Below are 16,960 nucleotides of genomic sequence, written 5' to 3' on the forward strand. Positions count from 1 at the left end.
TATTGCAGTGGTCCTATGTTGGGTGCATATATATTTATAATTGTTATATCTTCTTGGATTTATCCTTCGATCATTATGTAGTGTCCTTCTTGTCTCTTTTCACAGCTTTTATTTTAAAGTCTATTTTATCTGATATGAGTATTTTTCCAGCCCTTCACTTCCAGTCTGTATGTGTCCCTTGTTTTGAGGTGGAGGTCTTGTAGATAGCATATATAGGGGTCTTGTTTTTGTATCCATTCAGCCAGTCTTCATCTTTTGGTTGGGGCAGTCAACCCATTTACATTTAAGGTAATTATTGATAAATTTGATCCTGTTGCCATTGTGTTTGTTGTTTTGGGTTCGCGATTAAACACTTTTTCTATGTTTCCTGTTTAGAGAACATCCTTTGGCATTTGTTGAGGAGCTGGTTTGGTGGTGATGAATTCGCTCAGCTTTTGCTTGTCTGTAAAGCTTTTGATTTCTCCTTCATATTGGAATGAAATTCTTGCTGGGTACTGTAATCTGGGCTGTAGGTTTTTCTTTTTCAACACTTTAAGTATGTCCTGGCATTCCCTTTTAGCCCGAAGAGTTTCTATTGAAAGATCAGCCGTTATCCTGGCACACTAAGCGCAGGTGGCTGTGACTGGCACACTAAGCACGGCCGAGAGGAGCTACCCCACATCAAAGGTCGGGGCAGAAACAGGGAGGACCCCATGCCCGAAGGGTGGCAGCCAAGAGGAGTTACCCCATATCTGAGGTCAGGGGCAGCAGCCGAGAGTGCCATGCTGTGACAGTGCAGGAACGGCTGAGAGGAGCTACCCCGGGGCCGAGGTCAGGGGCATCTGGGAGGAGCCACCCCGTGTCCAAGGTCAAGGGCAGCGGCCAGAAGGAGCCACCCCACGTCCAAGGAGCGGTGGCTGCACGGGCGCAGGAGGGACTAGAGGAACTATCCCACGTTGAAGGTCAGGAAGGGCAGCAGTGAGGAGATACCCTTCATCCAAGGTAAGGAGCAGTGGCTGCAATTTTCTGGAGCAGCTGTGAGGAGACACTCCATGCCCAAGGAAGAGAAATCCAAGTAAGATGGTAGGTATTGCAAGAGGGCATCAGAGGGCAGACACACTGAAACCATACTCACAGAAAACTAGTCAATCTAATCACACTAGGACCACAGCTTTGTCTAACTCAATGAAACTAAGCTATGCCTGTGGGGCAACCCAACATGGACAGGTCATGGTGGAGAGGTCTGACAGAATGTGGTCCACTGGAGAAGGGAATGGCAAACCACTTCAGTATTCTTGCCTTGAGAACCCCATGAACAGTATGAAAAGGCAAAATGATAGGATACTGAAAGAGGAACTCTCCAGGTCAGTAGGTGCCCAACACGCTACTGGAGATCAGTGGAGAAATAACTCCAGAAAGAATGAAGGGATGGAGCCAAAGCAAAAACAATACCCAGCAGTGGATGTGACTGGTGATAGAAGCAAGGTCTGATGCTGTAGAGAGCAATATTACATAGGAACCTGAAATGTCAGGTCCATGAATCAAGGCAAACTGGAAGTGGTCAAACAGGAGATGGCAAGAGTGAACGTCGACAGTCTAGGAATCAGCGAACTAAAATGGACTGGAATGGGTGAATTGAACTCAGATGACCATTATATCTACTACTGTGGGCAGGAATCCCTCAGAAGAAATGGAGTAGCCATCAAGGTCAACAAAAGAGTCCGAAATGCAGTACTTGGATGCAATCTCAAAAACGACAGGATGATCTCTGTTCGATTCCAAGGCAAACCATTCAATATCACAGTAATCCAAGTTATGCTCCAAACAGTAATGCTGAAGAAGCTGAAACAGTTCTATGAAGATCTACAATAACTTTTAGAACTAACACCTAAAAAAGATGTCCTTTTCATTATAGGGGACTGGAATGCAAAAGTAGGAAGTCAAGAAACCCCTGGAGTAACAGGCAAATTTGGCCTTGGAATGCGGGATGAGGCAGGGCAAAGACTAATAGAGTTTTGCCAAGAAAATGCGCTGGTCATAGCAAACGCCCCCTTCCAACAACACAAGAGAAGACTCTACACATGGACATCACCAGATGGTCAACACTGAAATCAGATTGATTATATTCTTTGGAGCCAAAGATGGAGAAGCTCTATAGAGTCAACAAAAACAAGACCAGGAGCTGACTGTGGCTCAGATCATGAACTCCTTATTACCAAATTCAGACTTAAATTGAAGAAAGTATGGAAAACTGCTAGACCATTCAGATATGACCTAAATCAAATCCCTTATGATTATACGGTGGAAGTGAGAAATAGATCTAAGGGCCTAGATCTGAGAGTGCCTGATGAACTATGGAATGAGGTTCGTGACACTGTACATGAGACAGGGATCAAGACAATCCCCATTGAAAATAAATGCATAAAAGCAATATGGTTGTCTGGGGAGGCCTTACAAATAGCTGTGAAAAGAAGAGAAGCAAAAAACAAAGGAGAAAAGGAAAGATAAAAGCATCTGAATGCAGAGTTCCAAAGAATAGCAAGGAGAGATAAGAAAGCCTTCTTCAGTGATCAATGCAAAGAAATAGAGGAAACTAACAGAATGGGAAAGACTAGAGAGCTCTTCAAAAAAATTGGAGATACCAAGGGAACATTTCATGCAAAGATGGGCTCGATAAATGACAGAAATGGTATGGACCTAAGAGAAGCAGAAGATATTAAGAAGAGTTGGCAAGAATACACAGAACAACTGTACAAAAAAGATCTTCATGACCCAGATAATCACGATGGTGTGATCACTAATCTAGAGCCAGACATTCTGGAATGTGAATCCAAGTGGGGCTTAGAAAGCATCACTATGAACAAATCTAGTGGAGGTGATGGAATTCCAGTTGAGCCGTTTCAAATCCTGAAAGATGATGCTGTGAAAGTACTGCACTCAATATGCCAGCACATTTGGAAAACTCAGCAGTGGCCACAGGACTGGAAAAGGTCTGTTTTCATTCCAATCCCAAAGAAAGGCAATGCCAAAGAATGCTCAAACTATCACACAATTGCACTCATTTCACATACTAGTAAATCAATGCTTAAAATTCTCCAAGCCAGACTTCAGCAATATGTGAACCGTGAACTCCCTGCTGTTCAAGCTGGTTTTAGAAAAGGCAGAGGAACCAGAGATCAAAATGCCAACATCCGCTGGATCATGGAAAAAGCAAGAGAGTTCCAGAAAAACATCTATTTCTGCTTTATTGACTATGCCAAAGCCTTTGACTGTGTGGATCACAAGAAACTGTGGAAAATTCTGAAAGAGATGGGAAAACCAGACCACCTAACCTGCCTCTTGAGAAATCTGTATGCAGGTCAGGAAGCAACAGTTAGAACTGGACATGGAACAACAGACTGGTTCCAAATAGGAAAAGGAGTACGTTAAAGCTGTATATTGTCACCTTGCTTATTTAACTTATATGCAGAGTACATCATGAGGAACATTGGCCTGGAGGAAACACAAGCTGGAATCAAGATTGCCGGGAGAAATATCAATAACCTCAGATATGCAGATGACAGCACCCTTATGGCAGAAAGTGAAGAGGAACTAAAATCCTCTTGATGAAAGTGAAAGAGGAGAGTGAAAAAGTTGGCTTAAAGCTCAACATTCAGAAAACGAAGATCATGGCATCCGGTCCTATCACTTGATGGCAAATAGATGGGGAAACAGTGTCAGACTTTAGTTTTGGGGGCTCCAAAATCAATGCAGATGGTGACTGCAGTCATGAAATTAAAAGACACTTACTCCTTAGAAGAAAGGTTATGACCAACCTAGATAGCATGTTGAAAAGCACAGACATTACTTTGCTAACAAAGGTCCATCTAGTCAAGGCTATGGTTTTTCCTGTGGTCATGTATGGATGTGAGAATTGGACTGTGAAGAAGGCTGAGTGCTGAAGAATTGATGCTTTTGAAGTGTGGTGTTGGAGAAGACTCTTGAGAGTTGTTTGGACTGCAAGGAGACCCAACCAGTCCATTCCAAAGGAGATCAGCCCTGGGATTTCTTTGGAAGGAATGATGCTGAAACTGAATCTCCAGTACTTTGGCCACCTCATGTGAAGAGTTGACTCATTGGAAAAGACTCTGATGCTGAGAGGGATTGGGGGCAGGAGGAGAAGGGGACGTCAGAGGATGAGATGGCTGGATGGCATCACTGACTCGATGGACGTGAGTCTGAATAAACTCCAGGAGTTGGTGATGGACAGGGAGGCCTGGCGTGCTGCGATTCATGGGGTTGCAAAGAGTTGGACATGACTGAGCTACTGAACTGAACTGAACTGTGGTGTTTTGCCTTGATTTTATCTTGTATGGGACTCTCTGGGTTTCTTCAAGTTGGGTGACAATTTCCTTCCCCATTTTAGGTAGGATTTCAACTATTATCTCCTCAAGTATTTTCTCATGGGCTTCCTTTTTGTCTTCTTTTTCTGGAACTCCTATGATTCGAATGTTGAGGCATTTATCATTGTCCCAGCGGTCTCTGAAGTTGTCCTCATTTCTTTTAATTCTTTTTTCTTTTTTCTCTCTGCTTCATTTATTTCTACCATTCTATCTTCTACCTCACTTATCCTACCTTCTTCCTCCGTTATTCTACTGTTGGTTCTCTCCAGAGTGTTTTTTTTTTTTTTTTTAATCTCATTTCCTGCATTATTCATTATATATTGCCTCTTTTTATTTCTTCTAGGTCGTTGGACTGCAAGGAGATCCAACCAGTCCATTCTGAAGGAGATCAACCCTGGAATTTCTTTGGAGGGAATGATGCTAAAGCTGAAGCTCCAGTACTTTGGCCACCTCATGAGAAGAGTTGACTCATTGGAAAAGACTCTGTTGCTGGGAGAGATTGGGGGCAGGAGGAGAAGGGGACAACAGAGGATGAGATGGCTGGATGGGATCACGGACTCGATAGACGTGAGTCTGAGTGAAATCCGGGAGATGGTGATGGACAGGGAGGCCTGGCGTGCTGCGATTCATGGGGTCGCAAGGAGTCGGACACGACTGAGTGACTGAACTGAACTGAACTGAACTGAGGTCCTTGTTAAACATTTGTTGCATCTTCTCAATCCTTGTGTCCTGCCTATTTATCTATAACTCCTTTTTTTTTTTTTTTTTTTTCAAGATTTTGGTTCATTTTCACTATCATTATTCTGAATTCTTTTTCAGGTAGATTTCTAATCTCTCTCTCTTTTGTTTGGTTTTGTGGGCATTTATCCTGTTTCTTTACCTGCTGAGTATTTCTCTGCCTTTTCATCTTCTTTATATTGCTGTGCCTGGGTGGCCTTTCTGTATTCTGCCAGTTTGTGGTTTCTCTTTATTGTAGAGGTTCCTCACTGTGGATGGGGTTGGATGGGTGGCTTGTGAAGGTTTCCTGGTTAGGGAAGCTTGTGTCGGTGTTCTGGCGGGTGGAGCTGGGTTTCTTCTCTCTGGAGTGCGATGAGGTGTCCAGTAGTGAGTTTTGAGATATCAGTGTGTTTGGTGTGACTTTGGGCTACCTGTATATTGAAGCTCAGGGCTATATTCCCATGTTGCTGGAGACTTTGCATGGTATATCTTGCTCTGGATCTTGTTGGCCCTTGGGTGGTGCTTGGTTTCAGTGTAGGTATGGAGGCTTTTGATGAGCTCCTGTCAATTAATGTTCCCTGGAGTCAGGAGTTCTGTAAGGAGTTCTCTGGTGTTCTCAGGTTTTGTCCCTCACTGTGGAGAAATGTTTCATCACTAACCTGGATGTTTTGTCATTGGTGCTGTACAGATGGAGAAGTCTTGAGGCTACTGTAAGAATAAGACTGAAAACCAGAGGCAGGAGGCTTAAGTCGAAAACCTGAGAACACCAGAGATTGAAATAATTTAAAACTGAACTAATGTTAAATAAATTAGTTAAACCTAATACAGTGGTAGAGCATCCTAGGCCAGAGTTACTGTTGTTCATCTATATTAATTAGGATAAAGTCCAAGGCAGTTAAAAAAAAAAAAAAAGAAAAAGAAAGAAAAGGATTACATCTGAAGTCAAAGGACAGCCTGTGAAAAGAATTTTGGTTTTCCATATGCTATTTAGCTTCACACTGGCACAGAGTTTATAACACCAGTTTCAATCTATTTGTTGTCATCACAGGGAAATCATGCTAGATACCTGTAGTTCTACATTCCATGGTCAGGTAAGAAATCTGATACCTAATTAATCTAAGTACACTAGAAAACTCACACCAACCTATTCTGATCTGTAATTCTAACCTTACCTTATATTAAATTGCTATTGGATAACATGGGCTTCCCTGGTGGCTCAGATGGTATCCCTTGTGCCTCCCAGCTGCAATATGGGAGACCTGGGTTATATCCCTAGGTTAGGAAGATGCCCTGGAGAAGGACACAGCATCCCACTTCAGTATTCTTGCCTGAGAATCCCATGGACAGAGAAGCCTGTACAAGGATTTAACACCCTGAGAAAGTATATAAGTATGGTAAATCAAATCTATATCTTTAGTATTTTTTATAAACTTAGGAAACAAATGTGGATATTTGGTATTTAAGCTATGTAAAATAAAGACATTAAAAATTACAGTTATTTTTATTCCAACTAATAATAACTGTTTATTTTAGATGAATGATGTTAAGATAAAAATTTAGCTAAATTTTAAAACAGAGTGTTCATGAAAACTTATAAATGACCACATTTATTAATTTAATTTGTGAGATTTATTAGGACTAAGTATTTGAGTACAGTGGGCTTTCCAGGTGGAAGTAGTGGTAAAGAACCCACTGGCAAAGGAGAAGGCATAGAGACGTGGGTTCTATCCATGGGTTGGGAAGATCCCCCAAAGGAGGGCATGGCAACTCGTTTCAGTATTCAACCCATTCAAGAATTCCATGGACAGAGGGGCCTGATGAGCTACAGTCCACAGGGTCACAAAGAGTCAGACAGGACTAAAGCAACTTAGCACACATGCACACATTTGAGTACAGTATGTCTATTAGAAAGAGTGCTTAAAATAAAATACACATACTCATTTGATTATATTTAGGGATGGGGGAGCCTGGTGGGCTGCCGTCTATGGGGTCACACAGAGTCGGACATGACCGAAGTGACTTAGCAGCAGCAGCAGCAGGGATGTGAGAAGTGGACTGTGAAGAAAGCTGAGTGCTGAAGAATTGATGCTTTTGAACTGTGGTGTTGGAGAAGACTCTTGAGAGTCCCTTGGACTGCAAGGAGATCCAACCAGTCCATCCTAAAGGAGATCAGTCCTGGGTGTTCATTGGAAGGACTGATGCTGAAGCTGAAACTCCAATACTTAGGCCATCTCATGCGAAGAGTTGACCCACTGGAAAAGACCCTGATGCTGGGAGGGATTGGGGGCAGGAGGATGAAGGAACAGCAGAGGATGAGATGGCTGGATGGCATAACCGACTTGATGGAGATGAGTTTGGGTAAACTCCAGGAGTTGGTGATGGAGAGGGAAGCCTGGTGAGCTGCGATTCATGGGGTCGCAAAGAGTTGGACACGACTGAGCAACTGAACTGAACTGAGGGAAACAAACTGGTTTTCAAAATACTTAAAGAGCATTTGTTGTTTGGCAGCTGAAATTCAGAAAAAAAAATTTATAAATGTATTTCATGATATTTAGTGAAACAATTAGATACATAGTCAAATTCTCTTAAAAACAAACTGTACAAAATATATACATAATAAGACATTTAAAATGACTTTTCTAGTTAAAATAATATTAGTGTTTGAAATTTTATTTACAAAATGCTATATTAATTTTTAAAAGTATTGTAATCCCAAGTAGTCTTCTATACATCCTCAGAGAACTGGATATTTCACACTGACAAGTACCAATCACATCCCTTCAATAAATAAATTGAAGGTGCAAATTAGTATGGCCCCTAGCAAAAGAATATTTGAATAATGAATAACTATTCTTTTGAAATTTGACTACATATATTTTTTTCTACTAGTGTAATGTATTTGTGGAGTATGTCTCACCTCTATACTTTTTTCTTTTGAGAGATGTTATACAAAATAAATTATCTCTTGGCTTAAATGAGAATAGAATGCCAACAAACCTACTGATGCAAATTCAAATTAACTTATACAACATCTTAAGATTTTTTTGTGAACTACAAGAGCAAAGATTCAGTATGTTCTCTTTCCAATGAAAAACTTAGGGAAAAAAATGATCCCTTAAAGTAGTGTTTAAAAATTATTAATTCCATGACTTAAAATTATTGGTTGTATGACAGAGCTTATCAGTACAGGGTTAGAAGAGAGGATATATGAAAAAAAAAAATGTAAGAAAAACTTTTCTAGAGGTCAAACTGGTCATTTGATTAAAGAGATATAATTTATGCAGTGTAAATAACAGAATGAGGAAGATACTAGTGTTTAATTAGAAGGAATAAGCTGACTATATTTTTATATATTTAACTCATCCTAATAATAAAGTTCTCATATGATTAGATGTATATTAAAATATATTTAAGTAAAATTAAAATATTCTCAGTGACACTATTTTTCCAAGTTTTACTGAGATATAATTAACGTATAGCATTACACAAGTTTCAGTGATACAATGTGAATACACAAACACATACACCCTGAAATGATTACCACAATAATATTAGTTAACACATCCATTATCTTACATAGTTGCCATTTTGTCCAATTAGAAAGCTAAGAATACATAACAAGTCACTTGATGAAAATGAAAAAGGAGAGTGAAAAAACTGGGTTAACACTCAGCATTCAAAAAACTAAGATCTTGGCATCCAGTCTCATCACTTCACAGCAAATAGATGGGGAAAGAATAGAAACAGTGAAATACTTTATCTTCTTGGGATCCAAAGTCACTGCAGATGGTGACTGCAGCCATGAAATTAAAAGGTGCTTGCTCCTTGGAAGAAAAGCTATGACCAAATTTGACAGCATGTTAAAGCAGAGACATACTTTGTTGACAAAGGTCCATATAGTCAAAGCTATTGTTTTTCCAGTAGTCATGTATGGATGTGAGAGTTGGTCTATAAAGAAAGCTGAGCACTGAAGAACTGATACTTTTGAACTGTGGTGTTGGGGAAGACTCTTGAGAGTCCCTTTGACTGTAAGGAGATCAAACCAGTCAGTCCTAAAGGAAATCAGTCCTGAATATTCATTGGATGGACTGATGCTGAAGTTGAAGCTCCAATACTTTGGCCACCTGATGTGAAGAACTGACTCACTGGAAAAAATCTTGATGCTGGGAAAGATTGAAGGCAGGAGGAGAAGGGGACAACAGAGGATAAGATGGTTGGATGGCATCCCTGACTCAAAGGACATGAGTTTGAGCAAGCTCTGGGAGTTGGTGATGGACAGTGAAGCCTGGTGTGCTGCACTCCATGGCGTTGCAAAGAGGCAGACACGACTGAGTGACTGAACTGAACTCAGTTAACTTTCAAGTATACAACACAGTGAAGGCTTCCCCGATGGCTCAGTGGTAGAGAATCCACCTGCCAATGCAGGAGACGTGATTTCCACCCCTGGGTCTGGAATATCCCCTGGAAAACAAAATGGCAACCCACTTCAGTATTCTTGCCTGACTAATCCCACAAACTGCGGATCCTGGGGGCTACAACCCACGAGGGTGCATAGAGTAAGACATGACTGAGCAACTGTTTTCTCAAACATGCACGGACAACAAAGTATTGCTAAGTAAAGTTATGATACTGTACATTAGATCCTCAGAGGTCATTCATCTGATAACTAAATGTATATATTCTTTGACCAGTAATAACCAATTCACTCACCCTGCTCCTGGCAAACACTAATCTAATTTCTGTAATTTTTTTTTTATTAGATTCCTTCTATAAGTGAAATAATTCAATATTATTTATTTCTGCCTCACACTCAGTATTAAATCCAAGTATGTTTTGTTTTCCATTTCACGCAAGAAAAAAAAAAAAAAAACTTTCAATGGAATTATAAATCTTGTTGTGTCACCAAAATGTGTGGCTAAAATATTTGGTACAGATAAGTAGGATACTTGGAAGTTGAAAAGTTTATATGCCTTCATTTGAGCTGCTACTAAATTTTGTTTGTTTCCACAGCTATCTAAATCTTGGGAGATTCATTTCCTAGATTTCTCTTATCAAAAGTTTTAATATCAGATCCTTTCTGGAAATAGACACAGAACTGTATCAAAACACATCAACAGTCTCTAATGATGAGTAGTCTACTTTGAGACATACAATGTTTTTTCCTCTCAAAAAATAGGGAGTCTTTGTTGACCATATTTCCTATATTTTAATAAAAGTAGACATCCAATATTTGGCATGTCAGTTGGTATTTTTAAAGGAACTCTATATTTTCTTTTTTAAATTGGAGTACAGTTGATTTACAATGTTGTGTTAGTTTCTGCTGTACAAACAGCTGAACGTAAGCATTTCATTCACCACATATTCAAATTCTGTGTCTAGATATTTTTAAATAAAAAGAGCTACTTTAATTATAAAATTTGAATGCAGAATCTCAATATTTTACCTTTTTTGGTGTTTTTCCATTATGAGATATACAGGTAAACTAAAATTAAAGCAGTATCAGAATGGAGAATGATAAACATGAACTCTATACATCAGTTATATTTTTGATCTTATGTTGTGATTTAATATCTAAAAAATCTAATACACATATGTGCAAGTACATGCATGTCCACCCATACTTCCATTTCATCCTAAAAATTTTGTGCAAGCTTTGTAGAGTGTTTGTATAAATATAAACAGTGTCACAACTAAACACTTATAATACACCACAAATATTTAGTTCAATATAAGTGACCAAATTATCATGAACATTTTATATTCCTTCATATAATGACAATCAAAATAAATATTTTATTAAGAATTGGAATGACAGAACAGGTCAGAAGCATGAACCATGAAGGCAACATACAGTTACAAGAACAGACATATTATGCTCTTCTCTGAAGATAGCCTTGTCAAGTAATTTTAAACTCAATGCACTACATATATTGTCCATATGCCCCTTTTAAAAATAATTATCTCTTCTGGAACTATATTTTCATTTTGGACACTGGGTTAACATTTTTAACATTTTATTCATCTGTCTCTATTTGATACTCACTGATGAAAACTCATTTGAAGTGCTTCAGTTCAGTTCAGTCGCTCAGTCCTGTTCGACTCTTTGTGACCCCATGGATTGCAGCACGCCAGGACTCCCTGTCCATCACCAACTCGCGGAGTTCACTCAGACTCACATCCATCGAGTCAGTGATGCCATCCAGCGATCTCATCCTCTGTCATCCCCTTCTCCTCCTGTCCCCAATCCCTCTCAGCATCAGAGTCTTTTCCAATGAGTCAACTCTTCGCATGAGGTGGCCAAACTACTGGAGTTTCAGCTTTAGCATCATTCCTTCCAAAGAAATCCCAGGGCTGATCTCCTTCAGAATGGATTGGCTGGATCTCCTTGCAGTCCAAGGGACTCTCAAGAGTCTCCTCCAACACCACACTTCAAAAGCATCAATTCTTCAGTGCTCAGACTTCTTCACAGTCCAACTCTCACATCCATTCATGACCACTGGAAAAACCATAGCCTTGACTAGACGGACCTTTGCTGGCAAAGTAATGTCTCTGCTTTTGAATATGCTATCTAGGTTGGTTATAACTTTTCTTCCAAGGAGTAAACGTCTTTTAATTTCATGACTGCAGTCACCATCTGCAGTGATTTTGGAGCCCAAAAAAATAATGTCTGACACTGTTTCCATTGTTTCCCCATCTATTTCCCATGAAGTGATGGGACCAGATGCCATGCTTAACTCCAAACTTTTCAAGGTAATGCTGTCTACTCACTAGACTTGAAGCCTCTTCAACTCAAGTGTGTGTTACATAGACCTGTCTTTAATCCTCCCTTTTCTATCTCCATTCTATATAGTCTTAGTTGGACTTGATCATGCCTATTGACTGGTACTGATGAATATTGCTATAATCTAGTGTTAGAGTACCAAATAGCTATCAAATCTCCATTTAAAAGTTGCAAACTGTCTTTGGTAGATTAGTTGTTAATATAAATACCATGTAATGAGCTCTTCTCAAGGGTGAAAAAGTTGGCTTAAAGCTCAACATTAAAAAAACGAAGATCATAGCATCTGGTCCCATCACTTCATGGGAAATAGATGGAGAAACAGTGGAAACAGTGTCAGACTTTATTTTGGGGGGGGGGGGTCTAAAATCACTGCAGATAGTGACTCCAGTCATGAAATTAAAAGACGCTTACTCCTTGGAAGAAAAGTTATGATCAACCTAGATAGCATATTCAAAAGCAGAGACATTACTTTGCCGACTAAGGTCCTTCTAGTCAAGGCTATGATTTTTCCAGTAGTCATGTATGGATGTGAGAGTTGGACTGTGAAGAAGGCTGAGTGCTGAAGAATTGATGCTTTTGAAGTGTGGTGTTGGAGGAGACTCTTGAGAGTCCCTTGGACTGCAAGGAGATCCAACCAGTCCATTCTGAAGGAGATCAGCCCTGAGATTTCTTTGGAAGGAATGATACTAAAGTTGAAACTGCAGTATTTTGGCCATCTCATGCGAAGAGCTGACTCATTTGAAAAGACTCTGATGCTGGGATGAATTGGGGGCAGGAGGAGAAGGGGACGACAGAGGATGAGATGGCTGGATGGCATCACTGACCCAATGGACTTGAGTCTGAGTGAACTCCAGGAGTTGGTGATAGACAGGGAGTCCTGGCGTGCTGCGATTAATGGGGTCACAAAGAGTTGGACATGACTGAGCGACTGAACTGAACTGAACTGAATTGATGTGTATATAATGTGTGTGTGCTTAGTCGCTTAGTCATGCCTGACTCTTTGTGATCCAATGGAATGTAGCCCGCCAGGTTCTTTTGCCCATGGGTATTCTCTGGTCAAGTATACTGGAGTGGGTTACCATGCCCTCCTCCAGGGGATTTTCCAATCTAGGGATCAAACCCCGGTCTCCCACGTTGCTGGCATATTCTTTATCATCTGAACTACCAGGGAAGCCCACATATATAATATACAATCTGTCAACAGTGCAAAATCTAGATTTGTAGAATTTCAATTTACATCTATGGATATCAATATTTCAAATCACATAAGGTCAAAATTACAGATTTATTATTCTCCTATACAAAGGCAATCCTTATCTCATAAAAATGAAATTGTAATCCAAAAGTAAACTGAAATCAAAGGAAAGTTTTCTTTTCAAATAACATTTCAATCAAAAGTTGATTAGAAGGTATTTTAGGTGTGAGAGTATGTGATGAATTTGTTTATATACATAAATGTATATATAAACATATATATGATTTAATAAAGAAGGTCATAAATCTGCAATTTTTTGTCTAACAAAATATTTATATAAACTTGAAGTTAAAAAATAGAATTATCTAAGGAAAGAATGCCTGAAATATTTTAACCAAATAAAGATTTTTAAAATAATATATATATATGCATACAATATATACATATGCACATATTTGACTATTGCATTTCTAAAACTGAAGCAGGATAGGTATTATTCATTCTCACCAAGGAAATGACACTAATTTTGCAACTTTATTTAGCCTTTGAGCACTATCAATGAAGCATCATAAATCACTTATTTACTTTCATTCATCAAATACTGCTGTATTTTAAAATGTAAATATTGTTAAGACTTGGGAACATAAATATTCACAGTTTAGTGGAAAGTGAGGCAAACAAATAAATGCTATTGCCCATAAATACTATAAGTAAGGCTGTATATAAATGAAGAACATGGTAGAAAAGAGAGAGCTGAATGCCTTAACTTGTGGGAAATCAAAGAAACAGTAGAGACTGTATTCCAGGTGAATTATGAAAGATGAGTGTGTAATAAGCTCAGAAGAAAGGGTATTCTAGATGTTCAGGGAATAGCAAACTGCCTAATATGGCAAAGTAAAGTGGGAAAAGAAGGAAGCTGGTAGCAGAAAATGCTTGACAGAAATATAGACACCAGATCAAGTATAATCTCATTTGGTGTTATTTAATACATATGGACAGAAGACTGTTATTTATTATATATGTAAATGAAATTCATTACATATATTTAAAAAAGAAATAATAATTGCATTTTGGTTATGTTCTTATTATATTAGTATTATATTTGAGGATAGATGTGGCTGATATGTGCAAATATAGCCACATAACTTTTTTTTTACAAGTTATGAAAACTAAAATAAATGTCAAAGAAAGTGGAAAGGGCACCCAGTGGTGGATGTGTCTGATGGTGAAAGTAAAGTTCAATGTTATAAAAAAACTATATTGCATAAGAACCTGGAATGTTAGGTCCATGAATCAAGGTAAATTCATAGTGATCAAAAAGGAAATGGCAAGAGTGAACATCGACATTTTAGGAATCAGTGAACTAAACTGGATGGGAAAGGGTGAATTAAATTCAGATGACCATTGTATGTATCACTGTAGGGAAGAATTCTTTAGAAGAAGTGGAGTAGCCCTCATAGTCAACAAAAGAATCTGAAATGCAGTATGTGGGTGCAATCTCAAAAACAACAGGAGAATTCCAGTTTATTTCCAAGGCAAATCATTCGACATCACCATAATCCAAGTCTATGCCAAATATTAATAGCTGAAGTTGAATGGTTCTATGAAGATTCACAAGATTTTCTAGAACAAACAAACACACAAAAAAAGTGTCCTAAGCATCAAAGGGATGAGAAAGCAAGAGTAGGAAGTCAAGAGATACCCTGAGTAACAGGCACATTTAACCTTGGGATACAAAATGACCACAAATTAACCTTGGAGTACAAAAAGGTTAACAGAGTTTTGCTAAGAGAACTCACTGGTCATAGCAAACACCCTCTTCCAACAACACAAGAGATGAATCTACAGTTCATCAATAGATTCAGTTCAGTTGAGTTCAGTCGCTCAGTCGTGTCCGACTCTTTGCAACCCCATGAATTGCAGCACGCCAGGCCTCCCTGTCCATCACCAACTCCCGGAGTTCACTCAGACTCACGTCCATCGAGTCAGTGATGCCATCCAGCGATCTCATCCTCGGTCGTCCCCTTCTCCTCCTGCCCCCAATCCCTCTCAGCATCAGAGTCTTTTCCAGTGAGTCAACTCTTTGCATGAGGTGGCCAAAGTACTGGAGCATACCATTAACAACTCAATTTTGAACTAGTATTTTGGATGAGTCCCTTGGAAGAGGTAGTAGTCATGTGGCTTTTTTTTATATTAACATTTACTTGCATTGCCCTCTCTTATGACTTCTTTTTCTTTGATGACCTTAGACCAACGGGACAGGGAGGCCTGGCATGCTGCGATTTATGGGGTCACATGAGGTTAAGCCAAAAAATATATCCAACATTAAATGACATAGTATAAACATAATAGAGTGTTCTGAAATATTTTATTTTGTTTTCGCTCAGGTAATAATTGAAGTTGGAGAAGGAAATGGCAATCCACTTCAGAATTCTTGCCTGAAGAATTCCATGGACAGAGGAGCCCAGCAGGCTAGGGTCCATGGAGTCGCAAGAGTCAAACACGACTTAGTAACTAAACCAACACCACCACCAATAATTGAAATATTATAGCCAAAATTAATTCTCACTCTTAGAACAAAAGAATTATTCATCTGATGAAATATGTTCATAAAAAAATACAGGGTGAATTTATCCCCATTATTGGCTTTCACTTTATAATTTTCTACAAATTATACTAAACGAGCAGAGTAAAGGACACGACTGAGTGACTGAACTGAACTGAACTGATAAAAGTTTCAGTTACACAAGATGAATAAGTTGTAGAGATCTACTGTACAACACTGTTTCTATAGTTAAAACATTACATTGAGCAACTAAAATTTTGTTAAGAGGATACATCTCTTAACAAGTGGTATCACACTTTAAAAAAGAAAACCAAAACATCATTTGAGACATATGAATGCTTCTGCTCCCTCTGTACTCTAGTTAAATTAGGTAAAATTCACAATAATACATGTACATGCATACTGTCAAAGAGAACACAAAGATGTCAACAAAATCTGAGGCTGGGAAATTGAAGGACAAATGCTAAAAGAAAAAAATCATGAGAGCACACAAGGCTGAATTCTGTGTAATAAAAGAGGGAAAGCCATAATTTTGTTAGAGGAACCCCAGAGACTTAGTGAATCTAGGATTCAGATCTCTAGGAAGGAAACTGTGTTAATGAAACTGAAAACAGGACTATTTAAACACTATGTTAAGTAAGCTTAGTAAGCCTGCTCCAGCCTGAGCAGCCAGGTAATTGCCCCTTCAGCAGAAGACTTGAGATTTAATATCTGTAGAGGATAAACATCAAAGGATTTGGATTTACAGAAACAAGGCAGACTGAGAGGAGACATGAGGTTATGAACTGAAACCAGTTGAATTCAATGAAACCTGAGCAAACTGACCAAATGCAAAAGTAGGAAGCCAAGAAACACTTGGAGTAACAGGAAAATTTGGCCTTGGAATACGGAATGAAGCAGGGAAATGGCTAATAGAGTTTTGCCAAGAGAATGCACTTGTCATAGTAAACACCCTCTTCCAACAACACAAGAGAAGACTCTACACATGGACATCACCAGATGGTCAACACTGAAATCAGATTGATTTATATTCTTTGCAGCCAAAGATGGAGAAGCTCTATACAGTCAGCAAAAAAAAGACCAGAAGCTGACTCTAATAATAGATTATTTATTTGTACTTTGAAACACACATACAAAAATTAAAAAAATAGCACGAAATGAGAAAATTTATTTGGATACATACATCTGGTAAATAATCCTTAACTATGATACATAAAGAACTTTTGTAACTCATTAATAGGATGACAAATATAATATCAGCAAAATTTTGGAGACTTCATATAAATATATAAAAAGGCATTAGAATGTAGAGCAACAGCAAATCTCATGCACTGCTGAAA

This window comes from Budorcas taxicolor, chromosome 8 (genome assembly GCF_023091745.1).
Source record: "Budorcas taxicolor isolate Tak-1 chromosome 8, Takin1.1, whole genome shotgun sequence".
Classification (NCBI taxonomy): Eukaryota; Metazoa; Chordata; class Mammalia; order Artiodactyla; family Bovidae; genus Budorcas; species Budorcas taxicolor.